Source organism: Staurois parvus, unplaced genomic scaffold, assembly GCF_062004578.1.
Source record: "Staurois parvus isolate SC_StPar_1 unplaced genomic scaffold, SC_StPar_1.0 ptg001533l, whole genome shotgun sequence".
NCBI lineage: Eukaryota > Metazoa > Chordata > Amphibia > Anura > Ranidae > Staurois > Staurois parvus.
In genome coordinates, this window is record NW_028319329.1 from 46,192 (window position 1) to 53,191 (window position 7,000).

At 43.4% G+C, this 7,000-nt stretch overlaps 1 long non-coding RNA gene across 1 annotated transcript; it reads right to left on the minus strand.

Moving 5' to 3' along the window:
• Nucleotides 1-435: 435 nt before the first annotated feature.
• On the minus strand, nucleotides 436-6,074 carry LOC149435344 (uncharacterized). Its single transcript, XR_016308509.1, has 2 exons — nucleotides 5,779-6,074; nucleotides 436-3,967 (listed from the first exon to the last, which is right to left on the minus strand). It is a non-coding gene; the product is annotated as an uncharacterized LOC149435344 (long non-coding RNA).
• Between the last annotated feature and the right edge of the window lie 926 nt (nucleotides 6,075-7,000).

Here is a 7,000-nt window from a genome sequence, read left to right on the forward strand (position 1 = left end):
CGAAGACAAACAAGGTCAGAAAATGGTAAAAAAGAGAAAGCCATGGTCAGGAAACAAGCCTGGTCTACAACTAGTAAACACAACAGGATTGGGTACTCAGGTCACAGGGTAAGTAGTTGAAGACCATCTAGCAATTTTCTAAAACAGTTTTGATCTGTAAATAGGCCTTCTGGTGCCAAAACTGGGATTGGGTGTAATATCTTTAAGCATGCAGGCCACTCAGTGACTGCAGCATGTGAGCTCCTGGCTGAATACGATTCTAGGCCTATGGTTTGAGTGCTAAAGCACGTGCATGCACACACTGTATTGTGGTACAGGGCAAGTACTATGATCTCTGTCAGATGTAATAATCATCTATGCTACACGTTATTAACCATACATGTGTAATATGAAAAAATATATCAGATGCTCGGTCCAAACAAAAACATATACAACTTTTCATATTGTCACAACTTTATTGAACAAAAGATTTGTACAATCGAAATAGTTAAAAACGTCCATCAATCTTTAGGATAACAACATGAAAAATAACATTTGGAGGCACTTATCCTGCACAGAGTCAGAAGTTTGAAGCAGCTCAGACATGGTTAGTCCTGCCATATACAGTAAAAAGCACACAGTGTTTCAATATTTCAAAATATATGTATATATATGCATTTACAAATATATTTAAAAATATATGTTAAAATTACTTTTTTATATGTTAAAAAAAAATCTGAAGAATATATTTAAATACAACCATATTTTTTAAAATATATATTTTTAAAATATATTCTTCCGATTTTTTTGGTAACATATAAAAAAGTAATTTTAACATATATTTTTACATATATTTGTAAATGCATTCCAAAAATGTAGATTTCCCTCATGAATGTACAAAATAAAATTAAATTAAATACATACAACACATAATACATGCAGTAACACCCCTTAAAAAGTGTGTTCCTCCATATGTCCGTGAGGGTTCTCATTTATCCAGGTCATGGTATAGCTAGTGGTAATAAGTCACATTCAAGTGGACTGTAGTATTGAAGACTTTTTCCACCCATCCAAACACCTTCCTCAGTTGATTGTTGGGAACATATCATCAGGACAGGCTGTAAATTCCGGGATATACCCCTGGCACTCAGAAGAGCTGAGGAAGCTACTGGATAGGAAGCGAAACATTAAAGAACAAGTCCAGTTGAATGTAACTGGCTACTACTAGCTAAACCTGCATATGCATACGTGTTGGAGAGCACTGATTGCGTCTTTATGACATTAGAATAGGGACAATAGAGTACAAGGACACATGCACATGGACGTTTGCAGGCACCAATGTCCTCTACTGTTAAATTCTCAACGTTTTCCCACACCTGGTACAGCCGGCCATAGAAGTGAATGCTGCATGCACTTGTACTCAGGTAACTGTTGATGCTTTTTTATGGATCAGCCCATGACGTATTTCTAAAATGAAGAAGATGCAGGTAAATATCCCTGCAAAAGAGCATAAGCATTTAGATGAGTACAAGCTCATAATTGACCCCTGTGGCTCCCCAGGCTGGCATTTTACTCTAAAGCTTGGATCACACCAATGCAATTTCTAGTGCTTTTTGCAGAAACGCAATACAGTCCATTTACCATGGTTTCCTATGGGACATGTTCACATCTACTGTATGCTTGCTGCTGCATTTTTGGAAAAAGGTCAGGGACTTTTTTAAACGCAAGAAGCAGCTTTTTGCTACAATAGAGTTCAATAGAGAAGCTGCTGAAATGCATGTAGTGCGTTTTGCCGTGTTTCTGTTGTGTTTTTGCCGCATTTTACATTTTATTCTGGCCAGCAATAAAAAATTTCCCACTTTAACCAAAAAAAAAACCCCTGAAAAAAATGCAAAATGTGGTAAAAATGCGGCAAAAACAGGCATGCAAAATGCACTGCAAAACGGACAAAAAGCACAATGCATTGGTGTGAACCAGGCCTAAGAGCAACTTTTGCCTTTTAGATGAGTAACCACTGAAAACAATGATCTTTTTAGAGAACTGTAAGAGGTGATCCTTCTACAAATGTTAGGGGCATTCTTCCTATTAACCACCAAGGTAAGGGGAATTTTTCCCACTGACCACCAATATAAGGGGAATTCTTCCCACTGACCACCAATGTAAGGGACATTCCTCCCACTGACCCCCAATGTAAGGGACATTCTTCCCACTGATCACCAATGTAAGGGGAATTCTTCCCACTGACCACCAATGTAAGGGGCATTCTTCCCACTGACCTCCGATGTAAGGGACATTCTTCCCACTAACCACCAATGTAAGGAGCATTCTTCCCACTGACCACCAATGTAAGGGACATTCTTCCCAATGACCACCAATATAACGCGCATTCTTCTCACTGACCACCAATGTAACGGGCATTCTTCTCACTGACCACCAATGTAAGGGACATTCTTCCCACTGACCCCCAATGTAACGGGCATTCTTCTCACTGACCACCAATGTAAGGGACATTCTTCCCACTGACCTCCAATGTAAGGGACATTCTTCCCACTGACCCCCAATGTAAGGGACATTCTTCTCACTGATCACCAATGTAAGGGACATTCTTCCCACTGATCACCAATGTAAGGGACATTCTTCCCACTGACCCTCAATGTAAGGGACATTCTTCTCACTGACCTCCAATATAAGGGCCATTCTTCTCACTGACCACCAATGTAACGGGCATTCTTCCCACTGACCACCAATGTAAGGGACATTCTTTCCACTGACACCAATGTAAGGGGCATTCTTCTCACGGATCACCTATGTAAGGGACATTCTTCTCACTGATCACCAATGTAAGGGGCATTCTTCTCACTGATCACCAATGTAAGGGGCATTCTTCTCACTGACCACTAATGTAAGGAGCACTTCTCCCAAAGACCACCTATGTAAGGGACACCTTTTTCAATGGCCAAAAATGTAAGGAGCATTATTCCCAGCAACCATCAAACTAATATGCATTGACTTGTAGCTATAGTAAGTATTAGTAGGGGTTGTCTGAGCCTGGAAAATTGTTTCAAGGGTTTCTCTGTGTTAAAACGTTTGAGAAAGGTTGTGCCTGCAAACATCCATGTGCATGAGTCCTAAGGCGTGACCAATCCATGACTCTGTAAAAGCACCATATGCAGTATGTGTATGTAGGCATTACATAAACTTGAAACGGGAAGAAAACAAGGCAAGGCATGCAAGGCAAAGCAACATGTTGGCTTTAATGCTGACGCCAAAAGATGCATTACATACCTTCCTTTATGCTCCCCCACAGCTCTAGTCCTCGGAAGTAAAAGGAAAGCCTTGTGTAAGCTGCGAATTGGTGGATTCATAGCTTACACGGGGAAATCGACTTCCAGTTTGATTGGCCCAGTATTTCGGTTGGATTGGCGCAGTGCTACTGGTTGCATTGGCTCAGTGCTTCTGTTGGATTGGCTCAGAGCTTTGGATGGGCTGGCCCAGTGCTTCTGGTTGGATTGGCTCAGTGCTTCTGTTGGATTGGCTCAGTGCTTCGGATGGGCTGGCCCAGTGCTTCTGGTTTGATAGGCCTAGTGTTCTCACATGGAGCCAGTGACATACCTTTCATATAGCTCACATAGGTGACAATGTTACTTGGTCCTAAAATGATCACCCCTTACCAACATCCTAATAGCGCCCCTGTTATTGGGTTCTACACCTTACAAAAGATAAAAATTTGAAAGATCATTTACATCCTCCAGACTGTCTCCCCATGCAAAACCAATCATGCATGTGACATCTAATCGTTACCAATAGAACATTTCTGTAAACTCCATGTAGTCCTTCTGTTCAGCACAGGACGAAAGTCAAGATAATTTTTTTTCCTTCCCCACCCCATGAGGAACTGTCCTTGCAAACATATAGATGGCTTTGAGGATAACGGCCAATAAGATGAATGAGGAAGTATAGCCAATGATCTGGAATAGCAGCGCAGGTTCTGTGCAGAGGAAGAAAGGTATTCATTTTTAGTTATTAATCAACAGAATGGATGTTTTCTGTGTTGGACTTTTTCTTTAAAACAGAATACAGGCATTTAAAGAAGTGACGATCAACCATGGCAGCCTTTATGCTTCTTTGGTAGAGGTTTCTTATAAAGCGACCCTGTCTATGCCACCAAACGCTGCTCCATTCAATAGGAATGGTCCCTTGAAGTCCAATGGAGTGTTGATCTCCAGTACCCTTGCTGCACATAGTGGTTCTTCCTAGGGCTGCCGATAGAGGGTAAAGGCAACTGGACCCCAGGCCTCATCAGGACAGCAGAGGAGCTGGGTCCAGCTTGGAAGCAAGATACATTTTAATGTAGATGAGGGCTTGGAGTGGCTATCCTGTTGCCACCCTACTGATGATGGGCAATAAGGAGGTGGATCAGGAGCACCATGGGCTACTGAGAGCTGTCTGAGACGGAATATCTGGCAAGGGGGTTCACACCCTTATCTGTATGGAATGTTGCTGCTAACTCTATGCCTGCTATGTTCACCGAAGTAAGGTGAGTTGATTCTTAGGACCCTATAAATGGGTGGGATGCCTGCCAGTAGGGCCGGGACAAGGGGTGGACAACAGGGGTGGCTGCCCTGGGTGCAGTGGGGATTTGGGGATTGTGCTAGAAAAGGTGATTTGGAGGGGGAAATTGTATTAGGAGGGTGAATTTATGTTAAGAAGGAGGATTTGGGGGGGGGGGGGTTGTACTAGTAGGGATGATTGGCGAGATTTGTGCTAGGAAGGGAAATTTGAGGAGGTGAGGTTTAGTGCCAGGAGAGGGAATTTGTGCAGGCAGAGAGGGATTTATGCTCGGAGGGGAAATCTGAGGGGTAGTGGATTTGTGCTAGGATGAGGAATTTGAGGAGAGAGAAGACTTGAGTTGGGATGGGGGAATTTGTACTGGAAAAGGGGGAATTTTTGCTTGGGGAGAATTTTGTCTTGCAAAGGCAATTTATGCTTAGGGGGTAAATGTGAAGATTAGCGCTCTAATTTTGGGGGATGAGGGAGGGGATTTTGGTTGGCACACAATACTCATACCTTTTTGGGAGAGAGGTGCTGTTTGGCATCTTAGCCCTGGGCACTAGATGACCTTGTTCTGGCGCTGCCTGTCAGATAGACTGTACCGGGCCTCATGATTTCCAATGGTGGCCTTGGTCCTACCAAAATCCACTGTGTCCTTTATTGATGCGGTCGTCGGGAGGAATCTCGGAGCATATTAGGAGATACTGGATATCAACATCCCCAGAAATATGTTTCCCAGCAAACTTTGGAGGCCTTTGGAGGAGTGTTTGATGGCAAGGGCAGCATTTATGGTCTTCTTTTGCGGGGTATTTGTTTGGAAAATTTTACAATTCATGATAGGGTCGCTTTAAAGAGACCGTGTAACCAGACCATTCAACAACAATCTTTCTATAAGATTACATGTGCATTCTATGTACTTTTTGTATGTTGTATTTGTACAAAAGCCCTGAGACTGCTGGAGAGTGCTGCCATTTTGAATTTAATGTCAGCAGCCCCACCAGACTCAACTGTCACTCAAGTGACACTATAGTATTTCCATCCACTACTGCCCTAGCAGCTACATAAATGTACACGTATGTATAAAGGGGATGGGTGGAGGAGCTGGACCAGCACAGACCACAAGTAGACTCTCCCAGAAAGGAGAGGACTATGGCGTGCAAGGTGGCAGGGTGCATTTAAGTCCTGGCCAAATCATATTATCTATATCCCTCCTAACAGACATTTGGATAAAGAACACGATGAAGGTACCTGGTGGGGAGACGGTGATCTCGACCTGGATGGGTTCCTCGATGGACACATGTGACACAACACAACTGTATTTGTCAGGAGGGGCTCCAGATGAAGGGATGGACACCTGCAGCTGGTTGCTCAGACTGTATGTCCCATCGCTGTTCTTGCGATGGCTGGAGGTGACCGGGGTAATGTCTGTCAGCAGCACCCCATTCAGCAGCCAGTCCACCTCCACATCTAGAGGATAGTAGCGATCAGTGCGGCAGATCAGGGTGGGGACTGGATCTTTGATTAGAGAAAGCGTCACCTGAGGAGGTTCTGAGAAAAGAGAGACACAAGTGAGGTTCTTGTCCTTACAGAGGGACGCATTTACCGTAAGACCCCTGGACATGACCAATTTTTGAGCCTTCTCTACATTCGACTGCTGGCCACGTAAAACACTGAAATCAGGGTTTCTCAACCAGGGTTCCATGGAATCATAAAGTTCTTCAAGAGGTTGCTTGGGGTTCCTTGGACAATTACTAATTTCTGCTTTTCGGATAAATTCCCACTGACACCATTGATCTTTTTAGCTATCTGTAAGGGGAGAATTCTTCCCAATGACCACGAGTGTAAGGAGCATTCTTCCCTCCGACCATCACACTAATGTATCATGAGCTGTGGATATAGTCATTTTTAGCAGGGGTTCCTTCAGACTGGAAAACTATTTCATGGGTTCCTCTGTGTTCAAAAGGTTGAGAAAGTCTGACTTAGATAGTGCTAGATAGAAGTAAGTGTACATGACACCTGGAGGGGTCTCAGTACCAATCTAGTGCACTGGGCCTACAAGTCCTACCAGGTTCTTTGTGTAGCCACACAACATGCACCAATGGTATGTCTGCCCCTGGTCCTCCAGGACCACAGTTCTTTACCTATCAAAGTATGAAGAGACGTATTCTAATATTTATTACAGGTATGCACTTTACATACTGTTCATTGACATCAGTCCCTGCCCTCAAGGAGCTTACAATATAAGGTCCAAATCTCACATACATACATGTGCTAGAGACAATTTAGATGGGAGCCAATTAACCTATCAGCATGAAAATGGCATGTGAGAGGAAACTGGTTTATCCAGAGGAAACCCATGCAAGCACAGGGAGGACATGCAAACTCCATGCAGGTCGTGTCGTGGTTCAGATTCAAACCAATGACCCTAGTGCTGCAAAGCAGAATTGCCAGCCATTAAGCCACTGTGCTT